Here is a 19,904-nt window from a genome sequence, read left to right on the forward strand (position 1 = left end):
TAGGTAGGGAATCCCAACATGCCAAGTTCACACAGCCGGGCTTATGATGAGGCTGGAGAGAGGTGAGTAGCTGACAATGCTAAGACTCAGTTCTTCTGCATGTTCCAAACTCTGCAACTTTCTTCACCTCCCTGGCAAAATCTTGAAGGTGACTGATCTTGCCCCAAGTCCCTTCCCTTCCCAGGCAATAGTTTCTCCTTTCCCATCTCTGCAAACTTCTCTGACTTGCTATCAGTTGCTAATGGAACATAATAAATTGTTATTAGTGCCACAGGTGCATTAGGAACCTTACAGATAAGACCAGGTCCCTGTTCCTGAGAAAAGACAGTCAAAATGCAGCCAACACAGATAAAGGAAGGAGGCTGGAATGGTTATACAATAAGCAAAGGGACTGAGCAGGGAAGCTTGGGACACATCTCGTTACGCCAACAATTTTTTAAAATTTATTTACGATAAATAAAAGTAACAAGATTAGCTGTATACGGAGGATGTCTTTGGCCCTGATCCTTTGTTGATCACACAGAGGACTGCTGCACCTGCACGGAGCCACATGACCCAGTCCTGTGTGGCGAGCAGCTCCAGAGGACTGTTGTATCCTTCCAGAGATCTACTGAAGTCAGTGGAGCTCACTGCAGGTGCAGCAGTGGCAGCGCAGAATCAGTCCTTTGCTGTCCCGCCACTTCACCAAATTGCCCTTCCCTTCCCCTTTTCCCCGTTATTCACCTTCATGGTGTAACTGAAAGAATCCATCTATTTATATTATTTCTAAGGTCCCTATTGCCATGATATTTACCCACCAGATTATTCTCCCTGTATGGCATCTGTATGACAACAAATGCAGGTTTTCACTGCATTGCTGCAGTGGCTGGCTATGTGTTATGTCTGAAGGTACATGTTTTATTTTCATCTATGAAAACCTCCCCCTGGTTCTAAAAGCAATGGAACAGTCCACTATTTAAACTTCCATCCCTTAGAGAATTCTGCAGTTGCAAAAACGGGTTGAATTTGATTAAACCTTTGGAATCCCTCCAATATTTCCACTTATTCCATCTGTAGAAACACTCTACTGGCACTTGGCACATTTATAGCATTAACTGCCTTCTAAATCAGCAGCAGTTCTGCCTAATAATCTGGCATTTGCACACGCCTTGCAAATTACAAATGTTGCATCCTTGAGTATGAGGAGTTTTCTCCCCAAAAAACCATTAGCTGTCTGCAGAAATTCTGGAGGAAGAAAATGTCTCTTTGTTTTGGCAAAGGACAATCTCACAAACAAACAAAAGAGGCACAAAGTGGGTATGAAATTAACTCTACATCTCATGTCGGAGAAATAGAGAGCAACCCAATGAGACCAGCTGGCTGCTAACAGCATATTGCCAGGAGGCCCTCTTTTTTGTTTTGAAGCTTGTTAGCTTGCATTATTCAATTCAGAATCAACGGCTAGCATTTAAGCTGTAACTTGCATGTTTCAGGGCTGCAAGAGATGCTGTGTGGCAGGGAAGCAGTCCCTACACTGGCCATGTTCCTGGAAGTAAGTAAAATTCAGAAAACGAAAGATCTATATGCTTTGATACTACTGCCTCCCCAAACCAGAGAGACCGAGCTTGGAATGACCAGCAGATCCACATCAAGTCACAGAACAGTAGGAAGCTGATCAGCAATATCAACAGTGGTTTGTTTGGTCCTCAAGCATGAATAAGGAGCTAGAGCAGGTCTATAGCTGTAGCCTCCCTATCTCTCCTCTCTCATATGCCAAAACTGTTGGGGCAAAAATCACCTTCTTCCCCCAGCTCTCTGAGAATGTCATCCCATCTCTAGTTGTGTCCAGTTCCGGCTCCTTCTGTGACTGATGGATTCTGTCAGGACAGAAACTATATGTTCTAGAAGACATGTGCCTCACCACCAACAAATGCAAGGACATTCAACAAATGAAGTGCCAGCTCATGCCCCTCTGCAGAGCTTCTCCCCTGAGGCCCTGCCCCTCCTCCCCCTAGCCCTGCTCCCTACACCACGGCTTGCATGGATGTCCCTAGAGGGCAGTCTTACAGCTTTCTTCCACAGTTCCTATGCCAGCAGAACTCCCTCTCCCCTCACAGAGAAGCCAGGACTTTTAAGACTCCTTGTTTATTCTTGGCATCCTATGCTCTGGCCCTTTCTCCCGGACGCTGCTGTTGTCTCAGTACTTTTTTATTTTCAACCATTTTAAGGAACTCTGCTCCTGCACCCCACCCCAACAATATGCCCCATCGATTTTGATATACACTATGATTCTGAGGAAAACATATTGTTACAAATCTAGGGTCACCTAAGGACTCCACAGCTGTCACTATGCTGCATATCATGAGCAGCTGGAATCTGACAGCAGCACTGGGGACAGAACTCCGATCTTTGTGCTTCAGAAGCACAGGTCATTTTTGCCTCAGCTGAAAAAAACCTCTGTTAGCTCACCTCTTTGCAGTATAAAGCCTATGACACACAGCTGAACCATGGTGATTCCATCCAGAAGGAAGTAGTGACACACACTAGCAAGTTCCTTATTATTCTTTAAATTAGTGACAAACACTTAGATTAGGTCTCCTATTCTATCATTTATAAAATTACCTTCAGTTTTTCTATTTCTCTTTTATCTTGTTTTTTCCTTTTGGTGTCTTTTCTTTTATTATTTTTTGCTTATTTTAAAAAAAATATCAAAAGGTGGACAGTTACATAGGGTTGTGATTTACTTCCAGCCAAACTCCTACTATCATCTCACTGCAAAAATTAGCTATCAGCATTTTAATAAATAAGAATCCGTAATCTCTCTCATGGCCACGTGATCCCTTTTTGTATTTGTAGTAAGGTCTATGAACTGTGCATGTCCCAAACTCCACATCATACAAATACAGTATGTGCCTACAAGGATATGTCTACATTACAAACACAGGGTGCACCTGAGGCTCTGGTATACATGCCTGCGCTAGTTTTAATTTAGCTAGCTTGAGTAGTGGAGCAGTGAAGCCACAGAAACATGGGCTTCAACACAGACTACACAAGCCTGCCCGGAACCCTGGGTAATTAGTCAGGCTTCACTGCTCCACTACCCGAACTAGCTCAGGTATGTCTACATAAGCTGCATGACACCTGTAACTGCAGTGTAGACATACCCCGCAGATCTCACAGCCCAGGGGGAGGAAGGGCTAACATGCCTTTCACTCATCTTTGCACCCTTCCGACCCCATGGCTACTCCAGGGGACTGGAGAGGCCCTGACATAACTTAAACAGCCCTGGGGTGCTAAGTCATAGCAGCCTCCCTGAATTGCCCTGTGGGCCACAACGCCTCCCAGAACGTTTGCAGCACTGCATGGTGAGGCCCTGCCCCTCCTCCCCCTAGCCCTGCTCCCTACACCACGGCTTGCATGGATGTCCCTAGAGGGCAGTCTTACAGCTTTCTTCCACAGTTCCTATGCCAGCAGAACTCCCTCTCCCCTCACAGAGAAGCCAGGACTTTTAAGACTCCTTGCACCGCTCCAGTCTTTTTATCTGGCATAAAGGGGGCCAGAAGGAGGATGAGGATTTCACCTTATGTGCCTTATGGAATACACAGTGTACTGAAACTGTTGTGAGAGAGTGTAACATGACCTGAACTCTATATTTTTATAAACAGGGCTCCCGGAGTATAATGAGCAACAGCCTTTGTTGTCCCTAGGGATCACCTTCTTCCATATCTTATATGGGAAACAGACATGTCTCACAACCACATAGCTAGACTGCACTTGATGAAAATGTCTGCTCTCTCACAAAAAAAGCTATCTGCAGCCAGCAGTCAGTGATGCATACTAGATGGCTGCCTTCTCAACATGGGAGCAAAAGGGCAAACGAATCACATTACACTCCATGAATAAAGACTGAGTCTTAATGCAACAGCTACTTAATGATTTCATTTTCAATACACTAGACAGTTTGGCCTCATTTTCAAAAATGCCAAGCACCCACAACTCCCATTGAAGCCAATTGGAAGTGCAGGTTCTCAGCACCTCTGGGACCCAGAACGCTTGTGAAAGTTCTCTAACCTGAAAGAAAAAAGAAACACCCTTTCCTCCTCCTCCCCCCCCCCCCGAAAAAAAAAAATTCAGAGCATGTATTAGAGATGAGTCTGAAGTTCAGATCCAGATCTGCATTTGAGCTATCTGGGGCATTCTAACCTGGGATTCTGGTTCAGGTCCATATCCAGTAATGCAGAAATTGCACTTTGCAGAATCCCCTGAATCATTCTTCTACTTCATCTACAAGCAAAGGAGATGCTGTGCCAAATTCTGTTCTCAGTTATATCTGTGCAAACCAACTGACTTGTGACTGAGAGCAGAATTTGTCCCCGTTTTCCTAGCCATGGTCACAAATAAGAAAGGAGAGTGGTTTCAGCTTGCTCTGAGGTGATTTTATCAGGCTTGGTTTTGGACACACTGTATGCACAAGTTAAATAAGATAATGTGCAAACCATTAGAAACAAAGAAAATAGTATTTTTAACTACTGTGTGGTATTATTGACAAGGTTTTGTTCACAGAGTTCTTTAAAAAAAAAAAAGCAATGTGTAAAGGAGGAATGGGAGAACAAATCTACACCAGTCAGGCAGGACCTAGTTAACACCTAAACACCACGGTGATGGGTTGCTTTGGAGAGACCAGGGTTAGACAATGTGATGGTTTGCTTTCCAAACCTAACCCAGCCACTTTGGAAAGAACAACTGTTAAGATTTAAATACCCTAACAATTTATTTGCGTTTTAAAATGTCCCCCATTCTAAGGCAGACTCACAACCTCTCCCACACAAAAGCTACACTCCATGTCCTGTGCTGGGCAAGCCTTCAAAGCAAGCAATCCGTTATTATTTATTATTGGCCTTGCCATAGTGCTTAGGAGCCTTAGTGATACACCAGGACCTCAGTGCACTAGGCGCTGTACAAACAGAACAAGAGGACAGTCCCTGACCCAAAGAGTTTACAGTGTAAGTACAAGACTAGCAACAACAGATGGATACAGGCAGATGGAATAGTACAAGGCAAAAATGTGAAAAATATTGGTCAACATGATAGGCAGTGGTCTCAGTAGATCAGCAGCCTAACCATCGTCAAGGTTCTTGTAGGCATTGTGGCAAAGAATGGTTTTAAGGAGAGATTTGAAGGATAATGAGGCGGCGTTGCAGACATTTATGGGGAGCAAGGGAGAAAGCACAAAGGTGAATGTTTGAAAACTGAACAGGTGGGTGATGGAGGCGGGCATCATGGGCTGATCAGAGTTTGGAGCAGACACCTCAGCAGGGAATGAGAGATGATGAATAGACGGGTGATAGGCTGTGGAGAGTCCTAAAAGCGAAGACAAGCATCTTATGTCTGATGTGAAGGACAACGAGGAGGGGCAGTGAGGGGATGCACAGAGATGGGTGATGTGGTCAAAGTGATGGGACAGGAAAATGAGCTTTGCAGCAGCATTCTGAATGGATACAAGTGGGGCAAGATTGCACTGATCAAAGCCAGAGAACAGGATGTTGCAGTAATGGAGATGTGAGATGATGTGATCCTGGATGAGAGTTTTAGCTGAGGAAAAGCTGCATCTTAGAGATGTTACGTAGAAAGAATCTGCAAGATTTAGACACAGTCTGGATGTGAGGATCTAGAGAGAAGTCTGAGTCAAAGATGACACCCCGGTTAGGGGCCAGAGTGACAGGCAGGGTGGTGGTGTTGTGATCATGTGATTGTATTGTGGTCGTGATTGAGAAAGGCGGCAGCGGAAAGGGCTTAGAGGGGAAGACTAAGAGCTCTGTTTTGGCAGTGTTGAGCTCTGGCTTCTTTATAAGTGTGGACAAGGAGGATGACTTAGCACCATTCTTCTCAGTCAGCAGGAAACTCACCTTGTCAATATTCCCATTTTTATTTGAAAAATTCTTAATGGGATAAGCCCTCAAAACAAAACCAGCCTCTTGCATGTCAAAAGAAGTCAGATGCAGAGTATTTATTGCCAGCACTTCTCACCTCACCCTAAATGGCTGATTAATTTTATCCCTTAGGACATCTATCATTTCATATCCCACATAATTTTTTTTCCTGCTGGCACTGCCTTATTTTCACGCATCAAGAGAAGATGTGCAGACACAAACCAATTCACAACTTGGAGTAATTGTTTGAGAAACAAACAGCAGTTTCACCGGGGTCCTAGCAAGAATATCATGAATTGATGCTTCTCATCTCTTCATTATCTTTCTGCAAGAGTTGGCTGGGATCACGTGTTCTCTGCCTCTGTGCAGTGACATTGGAACTTGTCATCCCTCCCATCTGTAACAGACTGTTTGGGAGGCAGCAACCACTTACAATGTAACAGTCGGAGGCCCTTGCTAAGCTGGAGAGACTTTCAAAAGAAACAGAACATAAGCCAGAGAGGAGTATTCCGCTGGTATGTGCATCATGGCCCCCTCACTTATATATGTATGCTGCTGTGAAAATAAAGCCCTAAGCTGAGGTTTTCAGTGTCTAAACATCTCTTCTGTTTAAAACAGCTGCTGAATTTTAATCAGAACTTAAAAATCAAAATCACAACCCTGGCTAATGCAGTACATCCCATCAAAGTATTTTAAGTGCTTCCATGTCTCCATTTTTGTGGGGATTTTTTAATTTGTACTGTTTGGTTGGGTTTTTAAATTAAACCTTTTGTGCTGCCTTTAAAGTATTTGCATTCAGAGTCATGCTGCAAGATATTAGTCCTGTGTGTAAGTGAGAGACCTTCTCCAGGTTGAGAGACACTGATCTTCATTTTAAGGAAAAACTTGAAATGTACTTGCCTATGAAATGGCTAGTGCTAATGCCACATGACTGAAACCACCCCCATCTGAAAGAGAAATAATGTATCCATCACAAGGCTGGAAATTTACAAGGAATATCAAAAACTGATTCAGGCAAAACTGTTTGCAGTTCTCAAACCTTACTGAACAACATACAAATAATGCAAGAATCTAGAGATTGGGATCAAAAATAATTGAAGCAATTAGGGGATGATTTTTAAGACAGTTACAAAGGGTAATAAAGTTATCAAGTAACTAGCCAGTGTTACTAAGAAAGGCTGTGAAAGCAAGTGTGTGTGTGTGTGAGACAGAGACAGAAAAAGAAAATGAATAGGTAGGTTATTGATTTTGATCCACGCTCCTGCAACTACACACAATAAACAGGTGTGTAATTTAGTTTTTAATTTTTGTCTTGAACATACAGCTGTTAATTGTAGCTTTTTGGTCTTTCAATGGGGTTAGGCTCTATGCTGGTGGGCTGGGCTCTCAGGTCTTCCTGTCAGAAAAGATGCGCCTCCACCATTAGTCAAACTGGCAAATTTGTTCTTGGATCCAGTGATTCCACAACAAGTGGCCATGACACAACTTGCTCCTTTCAGTGCCAGGGGTTCTCAACCTCTCTCTTTCTGAGTCCCCCCTCTCCCCCAAGAACATGCTATTAAAAACTCCATGGCCCACCTGTGCCACAACAAAATTTTTCTGCATATAAAAGGCAGGGCTAGCGTTCGGGGGTAGCAAGCAGGGCAACTGCCCAGGGCCCCATGCCACAGGGGCCCCTGCAAAGCCACATTGCTAGGCTTCAGCTTCAGCCCTGGGTGGCAGGACTCAGGGCCTCGGGCTTCAGCCCCATGCAGTGCGACTTCGGTTTTCTGCCCTGGGCCCTAGAGAGTCTAATGCTGGTCCTGCTTGGCAGACCCCCGAAACCTGCTTGAAGCCCCACAGGGGCCCCTGGTTGAGAACCACTGCTGTAGAAGAGAGGAAAAACAGTTCTTAAGCAGAAACTAAGAGACTAAAATGGCCTGGGACCTGGTTATGCATGCGACCAGTTCTCATCGTTTCCCCATCCAGGTCGTTACCGTCAATCAGGAGATTCTTGCCGCCAGAGCCTATGCTTGGACTCTGTCCTCACTGCAGGGCTCTCTCAGAAGTGAGAACTCTCACAAGCTCCTAAATCTGGCAGCTGTCAGGGCTTGATGCAACATGCATTTCTTCTGCTTAGGGCTCATGTTAGTATTTTGTTCCTACTTCATGCTTTGGCAAATGGCATGTCTAACATTTGACTCTCTGTAACTGCAGTGTTTTACTACCACAGCCCCAGGATCTAGCGAGAAGAAAAACGCCAAAGGACCTGGTTGCAGGCATCAGTGGTTTGCAAGCGCCCTTGTCTTGTCCAGTGGGCGTTACTGCAGCAAATAGAAATTGCAAGCAGAGGCCGAATGGCAATGAGTCAGCCAGGCAGAAAGGCATGAGAACAAAATGAACGGAAAGGCAATAAACCTGTAATATTTCACCATCCGTACTGAATTCCTGGATAACCTCAATCTATGAGTGTTATAGGAGATGAGCGTCTATGAGTGTCCCTGGAGATGTAGTTACAGTACATTAATGACATCACCAATGAAGAGAAACAGCAAAGTGAATGCACTTTCTCTCCACTGTGGTGAAACCATCATGAGGGAGGGATGATGCAGCTGGCACCCCAGCCTCTTTGTGGATTCTTAAGCCCCTCAGATTCTCCTGCAGTTATCAGATAACTTCCCAGCGAGCAAAGAAAAGGCTCCCAGGGTTTACTGGCTTCCCTGAAGGAAACAGGAGTAAGGGAAGTCACAAGGCAATGCCAAGCAGTGATAGAGGCCCTGATTCAGAAAAGCATCCCTCTTTAGGAAGGGCATTTAAGCAAAGGCTTAAACGCTTCCTGCACAGGTGCCATATTTGTGAAATACTTGGGGATGAGGGAACAGAACAACACAGAGGTCTCAGAGCTTAGGAGAGAAGTAAATACCATGTGGTACAATGAATGAAATGTAAAAAATTACACTCACACACATACACACACACAGAGAGATGCATTCTCTAGCAATAGCTAGGAAGCAACCCAAAGTTTAGAATCAGAGAAGAGAAAGTTTAAAAGCAGGAAAAGGAGATTTCCCTGCTTCTCTTTGACACACACAGAGTGCAACAGTTCATCTCAGGGAGATAGTAGGGGAGACCCTATTACTCAGGATATTTAAAACTAGATTGGACAAAGCTCTAGAAAATGTACAATAGGGAACAACCCTGCGCTTGATTTCCCAGGGGATGGATTCACCAAGGATCCAAATGGGCCACCTTTTTTTAAATGTTCTCTAAGTTTGCACTCACAAATTAAATGATTTAGATATCTAACTAGCTGACTGTACCCCAAAAATCAGGCAGAAAATCCACAATCTTTTGCACCATCAGTGCAGCAGCTGCAGGAGGCGCCAAGCATACATTCGTATGAAATATAATCACTTACTGGCCTTGTCTGGAAGTTAGTCACATAGCACTACATTGGCACATGCTAATCACCTGACCAAATGGAGTCCTGCTTTCTTTCATATTTTCTAGGCACTCTTGCATTTGTCCCTATAGCCTACTTGGTGCAGAAATAACAAAGACCAAAAAAAGCCGATTCCCTATTAGCAACACAGAAATCTCAGGCAGCCAATTAGAACAGAGCTCTTTAAAGAGATATAAACCCAAGAGTTTTCTATTGAGATAGGTGCTACAGATGGCATACCAGATGAGGATTAATTTAGGAATCATGTTTCTTAAAATGATATGGTCTACCTTTCCAGTTCTATATTTTTCGTTTTTGACTTGAAGCAGGGATTTAAATTCCCCTCCCAGCTATGAATTTTTCATGAACAAGCATTACAAAAATAGTAGTAATGAAGCACAAAATCCAATAACATATAGCAAAATTTTCGATGTGAACAACTGTGCAACCTAGCTACCTATGAATGGATATGTGAGGAAATATAGACATTTGCATGCTCATACCTCGTTCCACCTTTGAAAATTTGTTCTCCAACATTTAGAAACCACTAATCCTAAATAATGCTTTCTAGCAACTTTATTTCAGACAGGATCCTGATTTACAAAGGCCGGGGTAATAGATCATTGTTATATCTTGATTTTTTTTCCTTTTATGCGGAAAGGAAAGTTCAGTATAAATAAGTCTCCTAAGATGTATATTTCCAGTTAGATTGCACCCTGATCTGATGCATAATGCAAGCTGATTCATTTACTATCCTTTATCCCTTTAAAAGCATTTTTGGAAGACCCAGTGACATCTGATAATTAAAAGACACTATCTCTCACTGATGCAGTGAGAAAGACATTCATTTTTAAATTCCACCATTAAAAAATTTACCAAAAACCACAACAGTGGAAGATATCAGAATAGGGAGTCACAACATTCCACAAAATGCAAATAAAATGCTAATGATAAGTTACCCCTGTCCCACATCCGAGTTGCAATGTAAGTGAAAAACACACAGCAAAACTGTGTAACAAAAAGAGAAAGTTCAAAGCTCTGAAGTACTCCCTCTTTGTAAAGGTTTCCTCAAGATTATGACAAGATTATGCCATCCACGTAAACCACATCACCATGTTTCTTGTGAGAACGGTTGTTTTCAGTCACGCCATCACCTTAGCAATACATACAAGTTAAGTTGTTTCATGGCTCATCTCTATATTACCCTCTACTCAACACCAAGGATTTAGCCTGTCTTCTAGACCTCATGTTAAAATGAGGGGAGAGAAGGAAAATAGGATAAAAAGCGTCACTTACCCTTATATTATTTCAACACCATCCCGCTTTCCCTGTTCTGTTTAAGATGTGGGCCTCCCTTTTGGTTACTTTTTCCAAATTTGGTCTTTGGGTAGGTGAAGAGGAGAGTGGAAGGGTTTATACTTGCTGATGAAGGAGACTGTAAAACAAAGAAAAGTGATTTAGTGCAAAATAGTCCCCTATGCACATACATATCAGATTAAATTCAATTATTGACACCTACATCAATGCAATGCTTTCTATTGTTTTTATGCACACATACAAATATCACATGGATCAAGGAGAATGCAGTTGTCAGTTATTTGGAGGGGGCGGGGGAAGAGCGATTTGTAAAAAAAATACAACAAAACAAAAAAAAAACCCAGCTTTTAAAAGGCCAACAAAGGAAGCTTCTGCTGCTCTTTAACAAGATGCCAGCCAGTACGCTGGGCAACTGTGCAGAAGTGGGTCTGCCCTCAGAACTTGCCCTCTCTAGGCAGGTATAGAGATGTACTCCACCATCTGGAGATGAAATAGCAGGATGAGGTGCATTGGTCTTCAGCACCTCATGCTGGACAATTTATTAAGCAGCATGGGTGGCAGAAGAAACCATCTACACATTTTTTGCTGAACAAATATAGTGGCACAATAGGGGCCATACTGAGAGAGCAAAAGGAAAATTAAGAGCTGAAGAGACAAAAAAAGATGAACAGAAAGGAACTGCTGGACACTGAGCTAATGCTTAGAGCCCAGGGCAAGATCAAACCAATCTGTGTCAAAAGGCTTTCATAAACTCTATTCATTGAGCAAAGGTAGGTATGGGAAACTGCTCGAGTCAGGCCAAAGGGCAGAAAATTCTGGAACCTTTATTTCAGCTCTTCCCCCACCCTCCAGCAAATGGACAAAAGGTTCTTCCACACTACATTCAAACGTCAACAGGCATCAAATGCAAGCATTCGTCCAAATCTTGTTGCAACAAAAGGCTGCATATCGTGGAGTGAAATTAACTATGGACAACATTTAGGGCTCCACAAGTAGCCCCAAAGCTTCAGTTTATGTCACACCATCTGCTTTAACTGCAGAATTTCTTACAAGTGATTATTTCCCCCAAATACCTAAAGACCCATGCATCTATTTAAACGCACAGACAGACAATCGGGCTATAAAAAGTTACAGGGTAAACAGCTGCTGTACAAATAAACGTGAGGGGTTTTTTTTTTGGGGGGGGGGGAGGGTCTGAAACAATAATACATTTTTGATGTATGATAGAAGATTCATTTTTACATCTCCAGCCCTCTCTCCACCCTTGGCTCACACCTGGACTCTTAAGGCAACATGGTGACTGGGAGAAATGTCTTGGGCTATTTCCTTGACACTGACCTCCAGCAATCATGATTTATTTTTCTACTGCACAGTTTTAGGACCTTAAAATGTAACTTTATTTTTAGATGGTTGAAAGAAGAATGGAGATGAGAAAGGACTGATTTTCAGTGTTATCTGATGTCATTAAAACTGTCCAACCTTTTGTATCCCATTAAAATCTCTGAGACCCGCACAGAGTCGTTTCCCCCCCAACCCCATGATTAATATACACAGCTCCAAAGACAACAACAAATTACATATGTCCTTGGCTAAGTTAGGTTGTAAGGCACTAGTGGTAGGGATTGTCTTGATTTGCACTGTACGGCACCATATTTACTGATGCCACCATTAGAAAATGTACAATCAGAACTATTAAACAGTGCTCACAATAAACAGCTAATGGTTATATAACATAACGCTTTTCAATACATCTCAAAGCCGGGAAGCTTTCCATTCCCATTCGACAGAACGGGGAAGCTCAAGCACAGCTGAAGAACTGAGGTTAAGTGCCTCACCCAAGGTCAGGGGCAGAGCTGGGAACCCAGGCCTCCTGACTTCTTACCCAGCGCCCTGTCTGCTGGAACACACTACCACCTTACTGCTTTTTAAACAGAAGTGTTACTATGAGCATAAGTAATATAGACTCCCTGCACATTTTAATTTTTAGTACAGAGAATAAATAATTTAAACATCTTAAAAAAGACACCCTCAGCCTAATAACTGCTGAAAGAGGTGACAAAGCTAGTACCACTACCCCACCACTATCCGGGGACACCTGCAAAGGGGGAGTCTCACGAAACAGGGAGGAGGATTTTGTGGATGAGGAAGAGGAGGAGGAAGAGGAGAATGTGCAGCAGGCAAGTGGTGAATCCGTTCTCCCTGGAAGCCAGGACCTTTTCATCACCCTGGAGCCAATACCCTCCCAAGGCGGGATCCCCGACCCTGAAGCAGGAGAAGGCAGCTCTGGTGAGTGCACATTTGTAACTACAGTACAGGGTTTAAAAGCAATAGTGTTTAATGTTTGATTTGCCCTGAAGAATTGGGATGCATTCGCGGCCAGTACAGCTACTGGAAAAATCTGTTCACATGTCTGGGGATGCAGTGGGAATCCTCCAGGGACATCTCCATGAAGCTCTCCTGAAGGTACTCTGAAAGCCTTTGCAGAGGGTTTCTGGGGAGAGCTGCCTTATTTTGTCCTCCGGGTAGGACACTTTACCACGACATGCCAGCAGCAAGTATTCTGGAATCATTGCAGCACAAAGCATGGCAGCGAATGGTCCTGGGTTTTGGTCGCATTCAAGCAACATACGGTCTTTATCTTTCTGTGTTAGCCCCAGGAGAGTGATATTCATGGTCACCTGGTTGAAATAGAGGAAATTTTGTAAGAGAACAGTAAAAGGACCCTGTTCATGCTGGGCTGTTTGCGCTTGGCTACAAGGGAACATCCCATGGCCACGCGGCGGGGGGAGGGGAGAAGGGATCATCCCAGAGAATAGCCACATGGAGAGGTGGGGGGAGGTGTGTGCTGCACATCCACCTGAAAACCGCAGCCCCTCCTTTTAAATGCAAAACCCAACCCATTGATTGCTCTGGGAAAGGAGGGCGCTGCAATTTGAAAACATTGTCACATGTTATGAAGGCATAAGAAGCCAACCCCGCGTACCAAAAGGCTTACCATGGCTGCCTGGAAACTGCATTCTGTTTCCCAGCCGTGTGTGTGTGTGATGTTGTGTGTGATGTGTCACCATACCGGCAGGCGCTCAATATAAAAGGCAAAATGAGACCTTGTATCTAAAGCACATGTGCTGTCTGCTGTGAATTGCTTGATTCACTGTGAAAGAGTCTCCCTTTTGTTCTCAGAAATGTATCAGCTTAAATTTTACTCTCCATTTTTATCTCCCCCCCAGGTGCAAATGTTTCTACGCTCCCCCTATCATCTCCGTCCCTGAGGTTATCGCAGATTAGAAAGCGAAAAAAACGGACTTGCGATGACATGTTTTCCGAGCTTATGCAGTCCTCCCGCACTGATAGGGCACAGCTTAATGCATGAAGGCATTCAGTGGCAGATGCCAGGAAAGAATTAAGTGAGCACGAAGACCGGAGGCAGGACGCGATGCTAAGGCTAATTGGGGAGCAAACGGACATGATGAAGCATCTGTTGGGGGAGCAAACGGACATGATGAAGCGTCTGTTGGAGCTGCAGGAAAGCCAACAAGAACACAGACCCCTGCTGCATCCATTGTATAACCGCCTGCCCTCCTCCCCAAGTTCCATATCCGCCTCACCCAGACGTCCAAGAACGCGGGGGGAGGCTCCGGGGACCCAGCCACTCCACTCCAGAGGATGGCCCAAGCAACAGAAGGCTGTCATTCAAATAGTTTGATTGTTAGTGTGACTACAATAAACAATGTGGTCTTGTCCTTCCCTCCTCCCCCACCCCATCCGGGCTACCTTGTCCGTTATCTCATTTTTTTTAAAATTAATAAAGAAAGAATGCACGGTTTCAAAACAATAGTTACTTTGTTTCGAAGGGGAGAGGGTGGCTGGCTTACAGGGAATTAAAATCAACAAAGGGGGCAGGTTTGCATCAAAGAGAAACACACACAACTGTCATACTATAGCCTGGCCAGTCATGAAACTGGTTTTCAAAGCCTCTCTCTGATGCGCAGCGCGCCTAGCTGTGCTCTTCTAATCGTGCTGGTGTCTGGCTGCTCAAAATCGGACGCCAGGTGATTTGCCTCAACTTCCCACCCCACCATAAATGTCTCCCCCTTACTCTCACAGATATTATGGAGCACACAGCAAGCAGCAATAACAATGGGAATGTTGGTTGCGCTGAGGTCTGACCTAGTCAGCAAACAGCACCAGCGAGCTTTTAAATGTCCAAAGGCACATTCTACCACCATTCTGCATTTGCTCAGCTTATACTTGAACTGCTCCTTACTACTGTCCAGGCTGCCTGTGTAAGGCTTTGTGGGGGGAGGGATAGCTCAGTGGTTTGAGCATTGGCCTGCTAAACACAGGGTTGTGAGTTCAATCTTTGAGGGGGCCATTTGGGATCTGGGGCAAAAATTAGGGATTAGTCCTGCTTTGAGCAGGAGGTTGGACTAGATGACCTTCTGAGGTCCCTTCCAACCCTGGGATTCTATGAGCCATGGGAGCAAGGGATAGGCTGGGTCCCCAAGGATAACTATTGGAATTTCAACATCCCCAACGGTAATTTTCTGGTCTGGAAAGTAAGTCCTTTCTTGCAGCTGCTCCAACAGCCCAGAGTTCCTAAATATGCGAGTGTCATGCACCTTTCCTGGCCATCCCACGTTGATGTCAGTGAAACGTCCCTTGTGATCCACCAGTGCTTGCAGCACCATTGAGAAGTACCCCTTGCAGTTTATGTGCTGGTTGGCAAGCTGGTCCGGTGCCAAGATGGGGATATGCATTCCGTCTATCTCCCCACCACAGTTAGGGAACCCCATTGCAGCAAAGCCATTCAGCATGACCTGCACATTTCCCAGAGTCACTATCCTTGATAACAGAACGTCAATGATTGCATTGGCTACTTGGATCACAGCAACCCCCATAGTAGACTTGCCCACTCCGAATTGATTCCCAGCTGACCAGTAGCAGTCAAACGTTGCAAGCTTCCACAGGGCTATCGCCACGCACTTCTCAACTGTCAGGGCAATTCTCATCTTGGTATTCCTGCACTTCAGGGTGGGGGAAAGCAACTCACAGAGTTCCAGGAAAGTGCCCTTACACATGCAAAAGTTTTGCAGCTGCTGTGAATCATCCCATACCTGCAACACTATGTGGTCCCACCAGTCTGTGCTTGTTTGCCTGGCCCAGAATCGGCATCCCACTGTATCAGCCAGCCCCACTGCCACCATGATGTCCCAATTGCCACAGCTCATGCTTTCAGGAACGTCTGTGTCCATGTCCTCTTCAAAATCCTCCTTGTGCTGGCATCTCTTAGCCCGGTTCTGCATATAGTCCAGGATAATGCGTGAGGTGTTTACAATGCTCACAACAGCAGCAGTGACGGTGAGCTGAGTGGGCTCCATGCTTGCCATGGTATGGTGTCTGCATGGGTAACCCAGGAAAAAAGGCGCAAAATGATTGTTTGCTGTTGCTTTCACAGAGGGAGGGGCGACTGACGACATGTACCCAAAACCACCCACGACAATGTTTTTGCCCCATGAGGCATTGGGTGCTTAACCCAGAATTCCAGTGGGCAGTGGAGACTGTGGGAACTGTGGGATAGCTACCCACAGTGCACCACTCTGTAAGCTGATGCTAGCCACGGTAATGAGGACACACTCCACCGACTTAATGCGCTTAGTGGGGCCATACGCAATCGACTGTATAAAACAGATTTCTAAAAATCAACTTCTATAAAGTCGACCTAATTTCGTAGTGTAGATCTACCCTTAGTCTCTGCTCTACCCCTAGGAATTTCTGTAGAGGCCATTGTTAGCACGTGACTCATGTTACTAATTGCAGATCATCACAAGGGTCACTTTGGATGGGTCATGTTTGTGGCTTTAGATTAACCCAAAGGAGCAATGGGATGAATGAGCCAGTGGAGCAGCTGAACTAAGCAGAAAAGCTCCCACGGGGACTAAAGAATATATTTTTGGTATCTGCTATTTTAAATGAAAGGTCAGAGTCCAGAGTCCTAAGTGAGGGTTGATTTGTGGGAGAGAGAGTTAAGAAAGCAGTTATGATGATTGGAGTTGGTGTGCAATAGGCCAGATGGAAAGATGGATCTGATACATCTGAAACCCAAGGCACAAATGGCCCTAGTAAAAAGAACATCAGAAGATGAAGTACTATAACTTGAACCCACACACTTAATTAACCACATTCCTGTGGCCTGGGGTTATGCATGCTCCCCCAAAGATTCATCTAGCTTTCATAATATTAGCTGTAATGTTTGGAAACTGGTTGTCCCAGGGAATTGGTAACAGGATACAGAGTCTTTCACTATGAGGTTGTTAGTCTGAGTCCAGCTCCAGTCCGCAGTGATATGACCTAATGGCTATTCACTGATGTATCTGAAGGAGGTTAGAGGTCTCAATCCTCTTCCAGTGAATAGGTTTTGAAATAACAACACACAGTAGAGATGCTAAGAACTGAATGGGCCATGGAGATGCAAATCTCCTCCTACTCTTAGTAAAAAACAATATGAGCACACAGGCAGGTCAGACAGGATGGTTTATTTGTTCTGTGTCTGTACATCACTAGCACAATGGGGTGCCGGTCCATGACTAGGGCTCTGACATGCTATGATAATACAAATAAATAAACGTGAGGGACATTTCCACTGTTCTTGTCTGTGCCAAACCTAGTTTGCTGCTGAATAAAGAATTTCAGGTCTCCTGCCATTTCAGTACCTTTCACCAACACTAAATTAGTTGTGAAAATGTTTAGACTGTGATTCTCGAAGTAGTCTAAAGGAGCAGTAGATGCCCAAATACCACTGGATGTAATGGGCTTGGGCACATAAATCTCCTAAGATTTGTCTACACTGCAACCAGAAGTGTGATCGCAACACCTGTAGACACTAGCTTTAATCTAGCTAGCATTGGTACCAAGAGCAATGAAACCACAGCAGCATGGGCTTCCTAGCAGGCTGTACAAGCCAGGCTGGGACACTCGGTGCTTACTGAGGTGGCTAGCCCGCCCTGACATCTGTGCTGCCACAGCTCTACTATCATTGGTAATGGTGCTTAGCTTCGGGCCCTCCATGTCTCCTCTGGCTAGATTAAAACTGGCTTAGGTATGTCGACATGTGCTGCACACACACCCCTCCCGATTGCAGTGTAGCCATACCCTGAGACTCCTTTGAAAGTCACAACCTTCAAGTCTCAAGTTGAAGTTTAACTTCCAGTGCACATCAAAACTACATCTGAAAGAGAGTTCCCCCAACTTGCTTATTACAACAGCCACAAGTAGGAAAACATCCATTACAAACAAGCACTTTGGCTGTTTTTTTTATTGCCTTAGCTGCCATCCAATATATAGGTCCCATTATGAAAGTGCTATTTTATCGCAGTGCCACTCTATAGAGAGAAGATACAAATAAAATCCTTCAAGGGAAATTAGGAGAGGTTATTTTTGTTGTTGCTGCCTTTGTTAATCGGAGTAGAATAGCAGGTGCTGTTGGCCTTTTTAGCAGGCTGACAGGCCTCAAGGCAGGGACAGCTTCACAGGTTTGGCCATGTGCACGCCAGTTTGAAAATAAATCTAACCTTCCAATGTCTGGTTTCAGAGTAACAGCCGTGTTAGTCTGTATTCGCAAAAAGAAAAGGAGTACTTGTGGCACCTTAGAGACTAACAAATTTATTTGAGCATAAGCTTTCGTGAGCTACAGCTCACTTCATTGGATGCATTCCAATGTCTGTTTCTGTGCCATCATTCCTCCCTGGAAAAATCTGTGTGCCTGGAAGAGTTTCCCAGAGGTCTGTTGTACCTTCCCTTGTCAGAAGCTCATTACAGCATGTTTATGAAGGGTAGGGGCAGAAAGGATCTTGGGAACTGCAATCCCAACAATCATCCATGCCAAACCCCAGCAGCTAAGAACACAATGAAATTACAGAAAAAGAATCAAACTTTATCAGTGTGTCTTTCTATCTATATACGGACAGAGACTGACCTTCAGACAGATGGGTGATAGGTACAATATAGATTAGAGGATGGGTGTGATAGGCATGCAGACACAAGGAATGTGTTTGCATGTGTAGTACCATATTTTTGACACCAAGGTATGCCAAGATGTATACTCATCTTCCCGTCAAGACATCCACAGCTTTCTAATTCTATAAATCCAGCTGACCTTGGACTCCAATGGGCTTGGTAAGACCACAGGGAGAAAGATGCCTGGCCATTTTTTTCCGCCCCGGAAATTCACTGAGCTTAAAGTTAGTCTTGTATAGGACCTCCAGTCATATTTCAGCTAAGTGCAAGTTATTTGGGAGGAGGGGGAAGGATGGGATAGAGGGAAAAACAGCAAAGAAAACCTTTGAGTTTTCAGAGTGAGTTCAAAGATGCTGCATGGGAATTTGGTTTCCTGAACTCAGAAGTTCCATTTCTGCTTAGCCTGACCTGACACCAAGAAACCTCACCTAATTTTACAGTGCAACAGGTTTCAGCACGTTATAGATGAAGCAGGAGGAGCTGGTGCAGGTTTCTTGGCAACATTTGAAATTGCACATCTTTCTCCCCAGTCCTCTGCTCCCCACCTCAGAAGTACAGGGACTTGTCCTGGGGCTCAGCCATGGTGATCTCTGGCAGGATTCCAAAACTGCACAGATGGCCATGATTTGGTTACCCTGTGCTAAATCCAGTCTGCACAGGCTATGCACATACCAAGTTCCAAAGCAAAATGAACATTTGTTCTACAACAAAACACACTGCAAGTGGCCCTTAACCAATTTTAACTGTTGCTACAGACAGATAAGACCATGGTAGCACATCTCACACCCTGTTGTTAGGGCAAGCTCCGCGCTGCTAAACATATGAGTGGCAATGCAGACAGATCTATATTTTGTATTTCAGTATAAATTATAGAGCAGCATAATAGAACTGAAGAGGCAGCTTTGCTCTTCCCTGCATCAGTTCTTTCACATTTTGAAGCCCATTAAATTTCTTCCCATTTAGTTGCTTTATTTTGTTTTTTTGCTGCATAAAATTGTTCCACATTCAAGAAGCAATGAAGCTGAATAAATAATCACCAACTTCCATGCAAAGCCTCCAAGAGCTGTTATGTAAAGCAGAAGGGTATCAGCAGATAGAGACGACTCTAGAACAACCTAAGGTTTAGTATTCTATGTCAGCTTGACACACAGGGGAAATAACCCTTTAATCCAGTGCAGTGTATTTCATTTGCTGTAGTGTTATGCAGTTCGAAGATGTTATGAAAGGCATCCCCAGAGAGATTT

The 19,904-nt window shown here is 44.3% G+C and overlaps 1 protein-coding gene across 1 annotated transcript in view; it reads right to left on the reverse strand.

Moving 5' to 3' along the window:
* The window catches only part of NEXMIF (neurite extension and migration factor), a 234,415-nt gene that overhangs the window by 51,324 nt on the left and 163,187 nt on the right, over nucleotides 1-19,904 (reverse strand). Inside the window, 1 exon segment of the mRNA XM_074962443.1 lies at nucleotides 10,627-10,765. The gene's annotated coding sequence lies outside the window, so the exon portion shown is untranslated.

This window comes from Natator depressus, chromosome 9 (genome assembly GCF_965152275.1).
Source record: "Natator depressus isolate rNatDep1 chromosome 9, rNatDep2.hap1, whole genome shotgun sequence".
Taxonomy (NCBI): Eukaryota; Metazoa; Chordata; order Testudines; family Cheloniidae; genus Natator; species Natator depressus.